This window comes from Pinus tabuliformis, chromosome 7 (genome assembly GCF_031772625.1).
Source record: "Pinus tabuliformis cultivar Carrire ecotype Pingquan chromosome 7, CPIR1, whole genome shotgun sequence".
NCBI lineage: Eukaryota > Viridiplantae > Streptophyta > Pinopsida > Pinales > Pinaceae > Pinus > Pinus tabuliformis.
Genome location: NC_142293.1, coordinates 1,004,841,918 through 1,004,859,650, shown reverse-complemented (window position 1 = coordinate 1,004,859,650; position 17,733 = coordinate 1,004,841,918). Strand labels below are relative to the sequence as shown.

Below are 17,733 nucleotides of genomic sequence, written 5' to 3'. Positions count from 1 at the left end.
GTCACCAAGCCATCTGTTGTGTCGTTATGTGTTCAAGAGGTCACTCCCAATAAGCCATTCATCTGAAAAATATCTGTCATCCATATTGACCATTCCTGAGTCAGTCCTTGCAACTAAATTTCTTCAACTTGATCTATGATTTCGTGTTGTGGGCTTGCCTATGACGGATCACTTTCTATCGACATCAGCACATTATCTAGAAAGATGATCTAGGAATCATCAGTACCTTGAAATATGCATGCCTCAATGGCAGGTTTCTCGCCTTTGATGACAGTTTACATCATTGACTTTCGATCGAAGGATTCTGTGACATGTTCGACATCAACACATCTACTCACATCTCATGGATTGTACTGGGTACTTTGAGAACCATTAACATCACTGGTGGTCTCTCTCACACTTGTTAACAGTTTACATCATTGATTGGTAATCAAGTGGTTTCTACCATGTTCGACATCAACTCATTTATTCGCATGGGTAGAATCGTACTATTTCGGGAAGCAGAAATGAAGACCCTGGATCTAGTTTCCGCCATCCAGGCTGCGAGGAGTTTTGTATTCATTATACAGTAGACTAATTATAAACAGATGGTTGCGTCCATACTATGTCTACATGTGTCTATGATTATGATGTATTGCGAAATCATTCCTATATCAAAGCAGTAGTTAGTTTGTTAGTTAAGTTTTTGATCTGAGTATGGGAATGCCTACCTCAGCGATGATATGATCTCATATATGTATTTTGTGTTGAATATTTGCAGGTTCCGACTGGGCTCTGCACAAGATAATCCTCGAAATGATAAAGTGCTTCACCCTTCCTAGATGATATAAAACCCTGATCTACTACAGACCTCGCACTTTAGGGGGGCAATCTGTTACACTAAAATTTGTCACCGTGACTATTTGCAGTCAGTATGGCTCCATCAATAACCATAATGTCCTCCTTGGCAAGTTTTATACCTCCGCTCCTCATGTCAAACTCCAAAAAAGAGAGAAAGCCTTTAAAAAATCAATATAACTCTGGTTCCGCACTTTCTCTTACTCTTACCTGCGGGCACGCACCTCAAGTACATAATACCTCATACTTGTATGCTCTATCTATAAAGGGTTGGGTGCGTACCCCTGTAAAAGTCAAAAGGCGCAAGTTTTACTTCAAAAAAATTACTTGCGATCGATTCTAGAGCATTCTAGAAGATGGTTTGACGTGGATTGAGCGCCTCTAGATGGTTCATGCATCCCAATGAAAGAGGAACTTATCCCATGAAGAGGGGAGCTATCCCTTTGAAAGAGCGGCTTATCCCGTTGATGGTGGACCTGTTTAACTTCCTCCAAAGCATTATAAATACAGGCATTGGGCCAGAGGCAAAGGAGGTTGAAAGCTGAACATTCCTAAGGGTAGATGCTGCTGAAATTAGGACTCCCTTATAGAGCTTGAGAGGAGAGATCACATTCCTTTCTTAGCTTCATTTGGAAGTGGGTGAGCTGATCAAGGTAGAGGAGAACTCTTGCTGGACCCTGGGAGGGACCTGGACAACACTAAGGCGTTGGTTGTAAGGTTTCTTTTGTTTCCAATTAATACAATTAAGTTCATTTTTCTCAACAAGTTGTTATATATAATTTGTTTCATAAACTCCTTGGTCTTTATGATGAATATGTTTTATTATATGAGTTATTCAGGTGATATGTAATCGTTTGCTTGTTTGTGTATGCAGGCTTCAAGGAGAGGAGCTCATCTGGATCGAAGAGGCTTGGCCGCTACAAACAGCATTGAACTAAAGGTAAGCCTTAAACACCTGGTTGCTTTTATTTTAAATGCATATTTAGGGAAAGATAGTGTTTGATTGTTTTGTTTGTCACTAGAAAAGCTTTAGTTCCTAGGGAGGTCGGTTTTGTCTGCAAAATTGACTTTTTCCGCATGACAGATGCATTATTAGTAATGATGTTTTGTGGGCATCCAAACCTAGAAAGGATGTTGTTCTCAAGGAATGAAATGATGACAGAGTTTGTAGTTTATCTAGAAAGGATGGCTTCTATCCATTTAGTAAAGCAGTCAGTAGCTATCGAAATCCATTTATGATAGGCTGGGGAGGATGGGTGAATTTTCCCAATGAAGTCCAAACCCCATTGTTGAAAAGGAATTTCTATGGAGATGGGTTTGAGAGGTAATGGTAAGAGTTTATTTTTTCCTTCAAATATTTGGCACTTGTGACAAGAGGTCACATATTTCTTGACGTCTAAAAAAGGGTGGGCTAGTAGAAATCTACCCTTTAAATCTTATCAGCAGTTTTTTTCCAGTATAGGTGTCCTCCACAATCTATTGCGTGAATTTCTTGCATAACTTTGTCAACTTCATCTTTTAATAAACAATTCAACAAAATGCTACCATTATCCTTCCAAAATAAAGCATTTTCTATGATACAATATTTCGTTGATTTCATTTTCAAGAATCTACCTTTAGTTCTAGATAACCAAAAAGGAGCTTGTAAATTTAGTAAAACAAATATGTTATCTGCATACTATGGTGAATCTATGAAAGCTTCACTGGTATGTGGAGTTGCCATATCTTCCTAATCATATAGGGCACTAATGAAATTTATTTTTAAGGCCTGATTGTTCAATTCAACCATGATTTTAGAAAAACCTTGGCCTTTGATAAGTTTTGTAGGCTTTATTTCAATGTCATATTACAGAATAGTGGAAATCCATTTGCGTCTCTCCCTTCATGCCCATTTTGTGTTATAATGTCCTTTACTACTAAATTTGGAACATATGCAATGATGTGTGAGTATAAGATGTACATTTTGAAATCTTTATTTAGCTTTCACTAAAGAAAATTCTTGTTTTTCCATTTTATTATACTTTAGTGTAGCATCTCTCAAAGATGTGTTGAAGAATGCAATAGGATGGTCATAACCTTGATCATTCTTTTGCAACAAGACTACTACAATTGTATGTTCTGAAGCCAAAGAAAAAATTATAAAATCTTTTTTGAAATTAGGACTTATGAGGATAGGTGTGTTAGTAAGGGCTTATTTGATTGCCTCAGAAGACTGCTTAGCCTCTAGTGTGCACTTAAGTGTTGAATCTTTCTTTAACATGTGATTCAATTCTCTAATTAATTTTGCTAAGTTAAAAATGAATCTTCTAATAAAATTTATTTTACCTAAGAATTATTGTAATTATTTAATCTTTCTAGGGTGGTTGATGTTTAGGATTGCCTCCATTCTAACTGGATCTATTCTAATTCCATATTTTGATATTATGTGTCCTAAGTTTTAAATTACCATATTCCAGTCCAAAAGTGATTTTTTAGGATTTAAGGATATGCCAAATTTTCTACATTTAATAAGAACTCTTCTCAAATGATCTAGATCTTCATTATCTGATTCAAAAAACACTGTGATATCATCTTGGTAAACAACTAAAAATTCATGGATTTCTTTTGTAAAAGCTATGTCCATATCTCTTTGAAAGGTAGCCCCTGCATTCATCAATCCAAAAAGCATTTTCAAATACATGAAAGTCCCCCGAGGAGTGGTAAATGCAGTCTTTGTTTGATCCTATGGTTGAACTAAAATTTGGTTGTATCCAGAAAATCCATCAAGTAATGAGATTCTAGATGATCCTACCACCCTTTGTAGAATACATTTAGGGAAGGGATAATTATCATTCAGTGATACTTTGTTCAAGTTTCTGAAATCAACACAAATTCTGGTTTCCCCTATTTTATTTCTTGTGGTGATTAAATTAGAGACCCAATCTGAATATATAATTAGTGCTATGATTTGTGCAGCATACATCCTTTTTACTTCTTTTTCAATCAATGGCATAAGAACTGGATTAATTCTCCTAAGCTTTTGTTTGAAGGGTTTCTGGTCTTCTTTGATAGGTATTTTATGTTGGGTAATGTTGGTGTCATAAGATTGGAGGTCTTCATAACTCTAGGCAAGGACATCCTGAAATTATTTAAACAAACTTATGTATTTCAACTTTTCAGCGGGAGGTAATGCTTTGGATATTTTAATAAGCCTAGGTTTTTCTTTTGTTCCTATGTTACATTCTTCTATGTCTAATCTTAAAGGCTCATTTTTTGGTTTTCTAGCTAAATCATTTGAATCAAACAAATCTTCTAATGGGACTAATCCCTTATGCAAAAAATTATTTTTAAGGTTTAAAATCTCAGAATCATCATTGAGTGTTTCTTCTATTTCTACTTTTTCTAAGTTATCTTTTCTACTTTAGTGAATTTAGTGGGTTTATTTACATCTAAATAATTTATATCTATCTCACTATTTATGATGTTATCTATTGTACAATCAGTTTCTATGTTACTGTTTTGAAATTCTCCCTCAACATTCTTGAAATCATAGATTTGAGAATCTTGTGAAAAAATTTGCTAATATTTCAGATTATCAAGTATAATAGGTTTGTGTCTCACTTCTACAGTATACTGGTGGTTGGGTTGAAAAGGTAATCTGCAAGTGCTAGAAAAAGTAGACAAACTGTGAGTTTGCATGTTCAGTTTCCTAGGAATAGCAGCAAAAATGATTTCATGAAGTTCCTTAATCAAATCTAGAGCAGTTTCTCTGTATTGGCTAAGTCTAGGATTATTCATAGAATACTCTCCTTTAATTTTTTTTATGATCAATTTTGAGTCTCCCATGATAGAAACTCTATTGGCTCCAAGTTTTCTTACAATTTGCAGTCCTAAGATTAAAGCTTCATACTCCGCTGTGTTGTTTGTGCATTTAAAGCTAAATCTAAAGGCATAACCTTCAGAATGATTATTTTCCATGTTATGAATCCAAACTCATGCACCTGCTCCTAACCTATTTATAGAGCCATCAAAATCTATGTGTCGTAGAGACTCATGTGTTATGTTTTCACTATTAGGTGCTTTGTATTTTTCCTCTACAACTGTGATTTCATTTTTGCCATTGTCTAAATTATACAAGATAAATGAGTTCATATCAGAATGCATGGAGTATATAGGGTAATTCTATGGTTTTTCTACACTACTTACCATGTATTTCATCAAGGTTTCTCTGTAAATATTTCTTTGTAGACCAAATATAGAGATGGCAGCATATGACATGTCTAACTATAGATATCCCTGCAATTTTTCTCCCCATGAGTGAGATAATAGCATTCCATACTTGGGTGGAATATCAACAACTACTATGTCCATAACAATACTTTTTGTTGGGCGCTGGACTAGAGTTACACATAAATATTTAATCAGGCAAAGGCATTTGACTTGACTAGAATCAAAGGAAAACAGGTCCTTGTAGGGTGTGGTGATGTCTAAGTTAAATATTTTGATGATTGCTTTAGGCATTAGGTTATGGGATGCCCCTGAATCTAGCGTATCATTATGTAAGATTTTATCATGAACATTTAAGTTAATGTAGAATGGAGGGATACCACCTTTTTGGTGTTTGCCATTTAATTATGCACCAATAATAACTCAGGTTGATCATCATTAGGGTTTACAGTATCTTCGCCTTCACCTATATTTATTGTTTCAGTGATTTGTGCTTTGTATGATTCAATTTTCACTAGCTCTATCAAAGGAACTGATATTTTCAATTTGGCTATGTCAGTCTTAATGTTGAATGGAAATTGAGTGTTTCCTAATTGAATGAGTTCTTGATTAGAAATTTTGGTCTGTGTACTTTTGTCTTCTTTATCAACACTTGCTAACTCAGTTTGTGTACCAACAATTTCGTTTTGAATTTTCTTATTTGGAATAGCTTAAGTGACAGTTGAAGTTTGCATTTCATCTAAAGTTATGTCTACAATTTTTGGGCTAGAAGTCTCTTGAGTTCCTCTAGGGAGAATTTGTAGAACTTGGTCACAGGAGAATCTACTATTTTTTTAGCTTTTGTTTTGGACTGATTTCTTAGTGGGAACTTCTGTATTCTTTTTGCTTCTAAGCCTATAATGTTTGCGAATTTCATAGATAGCAGATTAATACCCTTGTTTGTAGTCAAATGACTCTCCAGGTTCTAATTCTAATTGTTGTAACATGTACAATTCCTATTCTTCCTGAGTAAGAAAAACAACATCTTCATTTTTAATCACCAATAAGTTTATCTGGGTGTCCTCCTCTTCTTCATGGTTTTGTGAAACTTCAAATTAATTTTCCTGGAAAGGTGGTCTAATCTGTTGATCGGGTATAGCATCTGTTGTTTTTCTAGCATTAGGATTTTTCCTAAAGTTAGGGCTTCTAATCGGGGGTCCTTGTTGATTTTCCCACTAAGATTTTCTTTCCATATTTTCTAATCTATCCATTGTCCTTTCTACAGTTTTAGCTAAATTGTCTGTCTTACCATCTGAAGTAGATGGTTCCTCTTTAATGGTAACTATTTTCTCATTTCTCATCCTAGATCTCTTAGCTAATAAATTGGCTTCTACACGAACAACATTACTTTTCATTTGTTCCAATAGTTCAGGGTTTCTTTCTCTTAATTGGTAAGACATATCAGTGTCAAAACCATCTGGAAATTTGATTAGTGCCAAGTCTAGTGGAGCTTTGATATTTGCAGGGATTTCATTATAGATATTTTTGAACCTAGTACAATAGCCCTGAAAAGATTCATTTGGAGCTCTTCTAATGTTCTCATATTCAGACAATATTTGTAAAGGGTTTTTCTTTCTTTCCCATCTATTGATAAAAAATCTATGGAAAGCAGCTAAATCAACAATATGATTAGTCGGTAAACCTTTAAACCATTTTTTGACATATCCTACTAGTGTTTGGGAAAATAATCTCATTTGCATATTAGATTCATCAATCTCATGTAACCTAAAATAATTAGTCATTTTATTCCCATGCTGATGGGTGGTATACTGACCAGTAGCATCAAACATAAATCTTTTACTCTTGTAGTCTTGGGGCATGGCATGTAGCTGAGCTAGTAAGACCAAAAGTGCATATCTGTTTACCATGGCTAAGCCTTTGGTTTGGCTGGCGGGTAAAGTAGTGGTGCTTGAAGAAGCACTTGAAATCATTGTATATGAACTTGTTATGAAACCAGCTCAAGAAAAGATAGAAAAGATAGATCAACGCCTTAGAATTCAGCCTCTTCGAGGGGGCAACCTCCTTTAAATTACATAAATGAACAATTCTTGGATGATTCAAATGACAAAACCTCCTTTCTATATATAGGAGTGTATGGAGTCACAATATAATCCAGCCGACCTAACAATAATAATATAAAGCCACAAAAATAACAATAGAGTGATTCTATGGGGCACAGAAATAACAATATGGGGGTAATAGGGGCACAAAAATATAAATAAGGGGTATAACTACAATAGTAATGGGGTAATCACTAGTATTATAGGGACCCAACATGCCCCTCTCCTTCAAAAAAGTGTTGTCCTCAATGCTTGAGTAGTTGTGGATACTTCTGCATAAAATTCTCATCCTCCCATGTGGAATCTTCAGCGGATACATTCTTCCACTTGATAAGATACTCTGAAATTGATCGATTTCGTAGCTGTCGAGTTCTTGTTTCTATGACTGCTTCAGGTTCCAATATAAATTTTCCTTCCTCGTCAAGTTATGGAAATATTGTTTGAATTGGGAGCTTGTCGCCTATAACCTTCTTTAAACATGAAACATGGAAAACTGGGTGCAATCGAGAAGCTGCAGGAAGCTCTAATTTGTATGCCATAGTACCAATCTTTTGCAACACCTTGTATGGACCATAATACTTTGGTGTTAATTTATTATCCTTCTTAGCTTGCTTTAGGGACATTTGCTTATATGGTTGTAGCCGTAGGAATACCTAATCACCTACATCAAAACTTCTTTCACTGCGATGTTGATCTGCCTGTTGTTTCATTCTATTTTGTGCCAACACGAGGTTATCCTTTAAGAGTTGGAGGACTTGTTGTTGATGTTCGATGTGATGTTCCACTGCCTGAACCTTAGAATTTTCTCTTAAATATGATGTGATGGATGGTGGTTGATAACCATAAAGTGCCATAAATGGGGTCATTTTTGTTGTTATATGGAAGGAAGTGTTATACCACCATTCAGCCAGAGGCAACCATTTGACCCATTGTGTCTGTTTATCAGATACAAAGAAACGAAGATATCCTTCCAAACATTTGTTTACTATCTCAGTTTGCCCATCAGATTGAGGATGATAAGATGAGCTATGAGCTAACTGAGTACCAAGACAAGAAAATAATTCTGTCCAAACATTTCCAGTGAAAATGGGATCTCTGTCACTTACAATAATCTTTGGGTTTCCATGTAGCTTTTGAACTGTTTCCATAAATGTAGTAGAAACTGTACTGGCTTTAAATGGATGTGATAATGCACAAAATTATGCGTACTTGGTAAGTCTGTCAACTACCACCATGATGACACTCTTTCCCTCAGACTTGGGTAAACCTGTGATAAAATCCATTGAAACCTCCTCCCAACGTTGGCTTCGAATGGATAAAGGTTGTAATAGACCCAGTGTCTTAATTGTTTCAACTTTATTTTGTTGGCAAACCAAACATTCCGCCACAAACTTTTGAATATCTGATTTAAGGCCATCCCAAAATAATTCCTTCTTAACCCTGTGGTAAGTTTTTAAAAATCCTGAGTACCCTCCTAAGGGAGAAGTGTGCAATTCCATAAGAATCTTTTGTTTTAGCTCGGAATTATTACATAGGTATAAGCGATCTTTGTACCATAACGAATCATTTTGCCAGCTAAATGTATCAGAACTACTGAATCTTGTTGTAGCTTTCGAATAAGTGCCCACACTTCTTCGTCATTCTTCCATTCCTCCCTTGCTTCATTTATCCAATCTGGTTGGATAATAGAAATGGCACACAACAATGCTTCCACATCCTCATCCTTTCTTGAGAGTGCATCTGCCACCACATTTTGCTTCCCTTTTTTGTAGATGATTTCAAAGTCATAACCCAACATCTTTGTGACCCACTTTTATTGCTCTTCAGAGGATAATCTTTGTTCTAAAAAGTATTTAAGGCTATCATGATCCGTTTTTACGTTGAAGTGTCTTCCCATTAGGTAGGGTCGCCATTTCTTAAGTGCATGGAGTATTGCCAACATTTCCTTTTCATAAATAACTTTTCTTAAAAACTTTCCCTTGATTGGACGACTTTCAAAAGCAATGGGTCTTTCATCTTGCATTAGAACAGCACCAATTCCATTTCCTGAAGCATCACATTCCACAATAAAGGTTTTTGTGAAGTCCGGTGTAGCTAAGACCGGTGCTTGGCACATTGCCTCTTTAAGATGTTCAAAGGCCTTTGTTGCTTCCGGAGTCCATGAAAATGAATCTTTCTTCAATAATGTTGTTAGAGGTTCTGCTATTCTCCCATAATTCTTAACAAACTTGCAATAATACCCTGTCAACCCAAGAAATCCTCGCAGATGCTTTATGGATGTGGGGATTTTCCATTCCTTAATGGCTTTAATTTTGCTAGGGTCTACTCATGAGATACAATATGACCCAAATATTCCACCTCCTGGACTCCAAAGAAACATTTGGATCTTTTTGCATATAATTGTTTCTCCTCCAATAGTTGTAGCACCCTATCAACATCTTCAACATGATCCTTCCAAGACTTGCTGTAGATTAGTACATCATCGAAAAATACTAACACAAATTTTCTAAGGAATGGTTTGAAAATTGAATTCATCAAACCTTGAAATATTGAAGGTGCATTGGTAAGGAAAAAAGGCATGACCAAAAATTCATAATGACCCTCATGAGTTCTAAATGCCATTTTCGGAATGTCTTCAATCTTCATTCTGATTTGATGATATCCCGAATGAAGATCCAACTTGGTGAAGTAAATTGATCCATGCAATTCATCCAGTAATTCATCAATGACAGGAATGGGGAACTTATCTTTAATACTGAGCTTATTGAGCTCCCTATAATCCGGAAACATGCGCCATGATCCATCCTTCTTGTGCACCAATACTACTGGAGCTGAGAAAGAACTTTGACTCGGTTGAATTATACCAGCCTCTAGCATTTCTGCAACCATACATTCAATTTCACTTTTTTGGGCATAGGGATATCTGTACGGCCTTATGTTTGGAGGAACACTTCCTGGAATCAGATGAATAGCATGATCATGATCACGCATAGGTGGGAGACCTTTGGGAGTCTCAAATACGTTGGAATGATTGTCCAGGACTTTTTGGAGATCTGGAGAAATAGATGATTCCAATGTGGAAACATCTAGCGAACATAATTGTGCAATTACACCTCTTTGCTCCTTTTTAAGAAGCTTAGTCATGCCATTAGAGCTGATTATCTTTCGTGGTTTCCCTACAATACCCCTTAATTCAACTTCCTTTCCTTCCGTAGAAAATTTGATGAAAAATTCTTGAAAATTAAAAGCTATTGTACCCAAGGATTGTAGCCATTGGACTCCTAGTACAACATCAGCACCTCCCATTGGAATGGAAAGCATTGGGCTATTCAATACATATTCTCCCATGGATAACTTGATATTATGGCACTTTCCAGAGCAATTTATTGTTCCTCCATTTGCAATCATCACTTGACACTCTGGTGTTGGATATAGGAAGCAATTCAATTCTTTTTCTACCCTACAATGAATAAAATTGTGGGTGCTTCCTGAATCAATCAACACTATTACATTTTTCTTCTTGATTTTTCCTTCTATCTTGATGGTTTGAGGAGTGGTAATTCCCGCCAATGAATTACAAGATATGGTCGGATTTATTTGTTCTTCATCTAGGCTTTGTTCTTGGAGTATATCCTCTTCTTTTGACCATTCTTGCTCCTTTTCTTCTTCCTCTTCACAATCTATGTAGAATAATTTCTTCTCAGCACACTTATGACCTTTTGTGTATTTGCTATCACAATTGTAACAAAGCCCTTTTTCTATTTTTTCTTCCAATTGTTGTCGTGTCAACCTTGTAGGTTGTGGAAGACTAGGGGAAACAACACTTCCGTCTTTATAGTTGTGAGTGGTATGCTTCCTAGTTGCCATAATTTTGCTTTCCATTTTTCTTGCTAACTTGAATGCCTTCTCTAATGAATTAGGTTCCCAAAGGCGGACATCATGTTGGATATTATCCTTTAAAGACCCTATGAACACATCAATCCTATGCTCCTCTAGAATATCTTTTACCCTTATGTTCAATTTTTGGAACTCCTCAATGTGCTCCATTATTGAACCCTTTCGTTTGAGACTTATCAATTGGCTAAAAAAAGTGTTGCTTTTTGTATCTTCATAATGTGCTATCAATTCTTCCGTAAAAATTGCCCAAGTGATAAATTGTTTACGAGAACAAAGCCATTGATACCATACAAACTGATTTGGTTCCAAATATACAGTTGCCATATGTACCTTTTGTGCGTTTTGCACATTATTGAGATCGAAGAATTGCTCCATCTGTAATATCCATGTTGCGGGATCCTTGCCATCAAACTTCCTCATATCGATTTTTGGAATATGGTGATTCTTCAATCCAACATTAGCGTCTATGGAATCATGATTAACATTTCTTTTGTTCTCATCATGAGTTTCTTTTAGTACCCTTTCACCCTTAGGGACCATTTCTTGTAGCAACTTATTCATATTTATCTTCAATTCGTCCATGTCTTTCTTCAAATCTATCTTCAAATCATCCATCTTAGCTTCCACGTCAATCATGTTAGCTTCTACGCCTTTCTTTAAACAGTCCATCTTAGCTTCTACACCTTTCTTTAATCTATCCATCTTAGATTCTGTTCCTTTTTGTGCAAGGGACAGTTGTTGCACATGGTCTTGTAATTTTGATATATCATGTTGCATTTCTTCCTCTTCTTCATGAGTCATGCTAGAGCTTTCATGTTCCTTACTAGGTGTTTGCATTTTCTTTCCTCGGGGCATCAGTTACCGATAATAATTCTCTACTATGCCCTTTGAATTCCTTCAAAATAAATTTTCAAACCAAGCTTAAGCAAAAATTTAAGAAAATCTACACACCTTTTTTCACTTTGTAGGAGCTCGATATTGCCTCTGATGTATCTCTGTACTTTCAAATCATCTAGTTCTGAATTTGTGATCTGTAGTAGCCGTCTGTGTCCTCTTTCCAACTCCACAAGTCTGACCCAAATTGGATTCTCCAAGGAAGAGTTATGTGAAATCTCCCACAGTGACTTGTTTTTAGACTAGTTCAGTAGAGCGAACTTGTACGACATCCCACGAGTCACTGTTTCAACCTTTGGATCTGAAAAATGCACACAAGAAACTACAGTCCATCCTCTTTCTGTATCTTCTTACGAAATTTCAATCCGATCCCCAGAGAGAAAGTTATGACGATTTTCCCCAGGTCACCCGTTTTGAATGTAATTTAGGAGTCTGCACAAAGACCAACTTCCTCAGATCATATCTCCGCAAATATCATGCGCAAAGCTCTGAAATTTGGACCCAAGGTTCTTCGCGATTTCTTCTCAAATGGGTTTTTGTTGCGACTTCTGAAACATCCCAGAAAAAAAGTTATAGCGAAAATGCCACGATGACCTGTTTGGAGCAGCGAAACCCTAGAATCCAAAGCTGTGATACCAAATGTTATGAAACCAGCTCAAGAAAAGATAGAAAGGATAGATCAACGCCTTATAATTCAGCCTCTTCGAGGGGGCAACCTCCTTTACATTACATAAATGAACAATTCTTAGATGATTCAAATGACAAAACTTCATTTCTATATATAGGAGTCTATGGAGTCACAATATAATCAAACTGACCTAACAATAATAATATAAAGCCACAAAAATAACAATAGAGGGATTATATGGGGCACAGAAATAACAATATGGGGGTAATAGGGGCACAACAATATAAATAAGGGGTATAACTACAATAGTAATGGGGTAATCACTAGTATTATAGGGACCCAACAGAACTAGATGAAGTTGAGATGTTCGGTTGGAGAGGAAGTTGACGTATGAATGGTTTTGGGGAATGAACTGTGGTGGATATTATAGGTGAGGTGGTAGTAAAGGAAGTTGTATTTACAGTTTTTTAAGACTCTTCAGAAATTTCAGGGGTAGCAGTAGTTAAGGCAACCAATTCAACTAATTATTGAAGATAGGATTCGTTTATATGCCTTATCAAAGTTGAGGTTAAAGCTTCTAGTTTCTCAAAAGTATCCAAGACATGTTGATCTAAATCAGGATGTATAGGAACCTTCTTTGATTCAATAAATTGAATAAAATTGGGGTCTATTATAGTATCACGAATTGAATTTTCAGGTTTGGTATGAAACAAAGAAAGCTCAAATGGTAAATCAAATTGAATATCCTCTAAGCTTGATAACTCTTTAGGAAGTGAATTTTCTTTAATGAACTGACTACTACTTCCATGATTTTCTACCTTTTTTGGTTTTCCTAAAATTCTGTCAGGATCATCAACTATTATAGTAGGGTTTGGATCTGGATGTGCCCTTGTATAGTGTGTTCTTTTGGAAGCCAGAATTTTAATTTTTTATTTTTTAATGAAACTTTTTAACAACCATAAAATGACCTTAAGACAAAGAGATTAGATTTTAAGATTTCCTTTAAGGTTTATTAGACTGAGGACTATTCCCATTATGGTCTCCACTATGCTATCGCTCTAAAATTTCCCTAGGGCTATTATCTTGTGTCAAAATAAGTATTAGAGGTAACCACAAACCTACTTTTTAGATCAGGATCTAGCCTTCCTAATGCTCAAAGAGGGCTCTCTCTTTATGATTTAACTTTGTTGAGTTAATTTATTTTAGCCTAGTTATTTAAAATTTGATTGGGTTTTGATTTTGATTTGGTGGTGGAATCACTGAATTATATGGATAGAGGGATGTATTTTACCATTAGGCTATGGGGTCAAGTGTCAAGAAAACAAGACTAAATCAAGCTCTAAAGATAGTGTTCACAGGGCAAGGTAGCTGACAAAATCAAAATCTTTTAGGCTAGATGGTGAAGTGGTTTTCAATCAGGGTCAAGGAGTAGTTAAGGATTCCTGAAATAGGATAATGAGGGAAATGGTAGAGGTCAATCGAAAGTAGGGAGAAATGAAGGATTCCCTACTTTGGCTATCAGAAGAAAACATTAAAATGAATAATTGTTCAAGATAGAGTGTCCTTAAACAAATTATGTAATAATATTCCAGTTATTTCATTCAATTTAGATAACATGTAAGTATGTGAAATAGCTAAGAAGATAACAATTTGACAAATAAAAAATACTTCACTAAAGTGGCTTTGACCTAGGTTTTGAGGTGATTTAGCCAAACAAATCCTAGTACTACTAGCCCTTTTGGCAACAATCCACGGAGCGCGGACTGAGGTCTCACCCATAGTAATATGGGAGGGTGATAGAACCAAGTTTCCGCACCATAGGAATTTCTGAGGAGTTCAAGTGGTTTGCGGCACACACATCACTATGCGTACTTACCCATTCCCTGCAGCTTGCGATGCTGCCTTCATGCAGCCCTACTCGAGGGTCGAACAGTATTATTACCCAAGTCCTTACTAGTAATATAATATTAGTTGATTAACTTAGCTTATTTGTATGCTTTTAGTTATACTTAAGAATATTCACCATTCATACAAGTGTGTGAAGTAAAGAAATGATATATTCGCAAATGATATCAAACAAGTAATAACTTAGAATAGATACACAAAATTGGTAACGAAACCTTCATTTATTAATATTTTCTTCGATTATAGACTCAACTTTGCCCTGCGCACTCAGCTGCGGTGGTCCGCGCACTCAACTGCGGACTCTATTAGGCCTCTGTGCACTCAGTTGTAGAGCCTTTCCATACTCTACGACACAAGACACACTTTGCAATTCGAATTAATCTCTAAGACCTTTCATGCCTATTCTCTATTCCATTCTATTAGATGTCTTTACAACTTAGAGCCTCACTCTATTTATACAATCCCATAGTCTGCGGACCATGGGTAGGTTGACATTACATTCAAAACTTAGGGCAGACAACCCTATGACACTAACATATATTTCTCACCCACAATTAATGGAGCTTTAAAATAGTATCAAATCAAAACTTGGGCTTTGATCCCCAAAACATGTTGTGGGAGGGCTTCCATGCCGAATAGGCCCCCAACACAAACATTGTGACTTGCCCTTGAGTCACTCTATTGGTGCAACGATATTGGCTTGGAGTCCCTCAAAATATTCTCGAATGGGATTGATGTCTGCAACATAGTGAGTTGCTGCTTGCTAAACCTACTGCATCCATTCTTCTGAGACCTCTATGGCCGACGCACTTTCCTGCGTCTGCACATGCATCCACTGTATGTGTGCAAGCTTCCCTTTGATATTTGCTGTGATCATGAAGGCGTCGTCCATCCATGGATGAATGTGTTGTTTGAGAACTGCTTCATTATGGCGTGTCACGTCCACCTGATCCTTTAATGCCTTGCCTTGTTGCATCTTCACAAGCCACTAAGTGAGGACTACTGTATGCGCAGTTCCTCTGACATTGTCGTACTGTTGTTGGAGTTTGTGCACCTCTGTCTCTAGGTGCTGCATGTTGGGATCCTCTTGCAAAGTCGTGAGGACCTCAAGTGCATATTCCAACATGATGGTAAAGTCATGCACTGCACCTCCAATTTCTTCCAACCCTACTGCAGTAGCACTAACATTCTATTCTATAATTTCTGGGGGAGTGGAAGGCTGCACCTTCAACTATAGCTTGGTGATATGGAGATTCAGCTCTAGCTGCACCTTTGTCATATATTCACTATCCTCACAGACTCTTTTTGCCAAATTATGGATCCAGACTTCTACCGGTAGATCGACTGCGATGGCCAGCTCCGAGACATGTCGGCAAGCGTCATCTACCATCTATACCAAATGTTGATTTTGTGACACCAAATCATCGCGCTGCAAGCTGAGATTTTCTATGTTTATTTTCTGCTCACCAAGAACTTGGATCGCATGGTACTCCCTGGTGTGAAACTCTGTCATTATCCCATCCTGTAGCTGATACAATGTTTCTCACGGAAGGGTAGCCAAATTAAGGCCACACCATTTCAACGTGCTAAGAGAAAATATATCATCCACATTGCTGCAGTTATGGCCCCCTTTAGCAATACCATCGTATTGTCCATCCGTGAGTGTAGCATCTACTCTGCTACCGAGAATCCTGCCTCAAGGTGGGTACACAGGGTACACACCTGAGGGGTTCACACCTGTGATTCCTACAGCTATTCCTTGAGGGCCCCCAATATAGTCTGATGTTCCTGCACAAAATCATGAAGCACTTCATTTGTGAGATCACATATCGTCTCGCTGATGTCTTGGAGATCACCTTCAGTTAAGGTGATCAGATCAATGGCCAACTTCAAGGCCTTGACCCTTTTCCATGGTCCTGCTCTTTCTGCAATGTGTGGGTGCTTTAACTGTGTGGATGCGGAACCTAGGTCCGCACTCCTTTATTTTGTTTCTTCTTTCTCTGCCTCCTACCCTTGCTAGGATGTTGATTGGCCCTCATCTTCCTGTACTGTTGCTGCCTCTGTTGCCTGTGTTGTTGCTGCTACTTTTGTGGCCTTCTTCTACTTCGTGGCTTTTTGTTCCGCTTCTTGCGTTACCCCTACCTCAGTTGCTACTTTTTCCTTTCGCCTTTTCTTTGCCAATTGAGTGACACACATATTGGCATCGTCCTTTTTCTTCTGTGCTATCGCCTTCTCTAGTTTTTCCAGATCCATGGCGCAGCATTCGGGAGGCCATGTCTCTAAAACAGTAAAAATTGTGTTGTTATTGGCTACAAATGGTAGCTTCATCCACTGTTTTGCTGGATCCTTTCACACCCCGATATAAATGTTGTTCATATCAACTTTAAAGTCTACAAAATCTGTAGACTATTGTATGCCATAGGTGATAGGCATGGATTTCAAATGATCCACATCTGGATGCTCGCCTCCATGAGCACCCAAAAATTTTAGTTTCAGGAATTTTTTTGGCATTCTTTATGGCCCAAAGCGAAGCATACTTCGTGGTCTCTGATAAGTCTCTATCAATGTTGGGGAATTGACTGTCTTCTAGTAGTTCCCCTACTACTAGCATGATGTATAAAAACAACCATAGGTAGTGGAAGGTTTTACCCTCTTCTTGGGCTTCGCAAAAGTTTGTCAAAAATTCCTCACAGAGGAATTCAGACTAGTTGAACTGGACCCCCTCCGCGCACTTCTCAGCTAGTGTGACCACGAGCGCTGATACCTCATTGGCGCGACATTTCCTCATAACTTTGTTAGGCAGGATTTGGGTTGCTATGTGTACCTATATGTCGTTTATGTTGGAGATGGCATAGCCCCTCTTCTTCTTCTCCACCTTGTATTTTGCCTTCATGGCTTCTACAAGAGCCAAATTGTTGCCCTTTTTGGTGATGGTCATGGGGTCATTTCCTTTACAGGGGAGCCGATAAATACATTGAATGAGGTTTTTCATGATGGAAATAGGCTCCTCCAGCTATAGATACCTATCATGCACCAGGCAGAGCAGCTGCCTGATGATGAAAATGGTGATGGGTGCACGGTTGTTACAAGGAAAAGTGTCTACATAGAACTGCTTATCCCACTAAGGTGTGGTAGCTACCTTAGAAACAAACAAAGTAAAGCTACTTTCGTTTTTCCTTTATGAAATATAGATGAGAGAAGAACAAAGGAGACCAACCTCTATCTTGCGCTTATCTCCTAGTTCGATTCCTCTCTCTCCTGATAGTC

At 37.3% G+C, this 17,733-nt stretch overlaps 1 pseudogene; it reads right to left on the bottom strand.

Moving 5' to 3' along the window:
- Nucleotides 1–15,442, bottom strand: part of LOC149250978 (putative GTP diphosphokinase RSH3, chloroplastic pseudogene) — a 28,053-nt pseudogene extending 12,611 nt beyond the window's left edge.
- Between the last annotated feature and the right edge of the window lie 2,291 nt (nucleotides 15,443–17,733).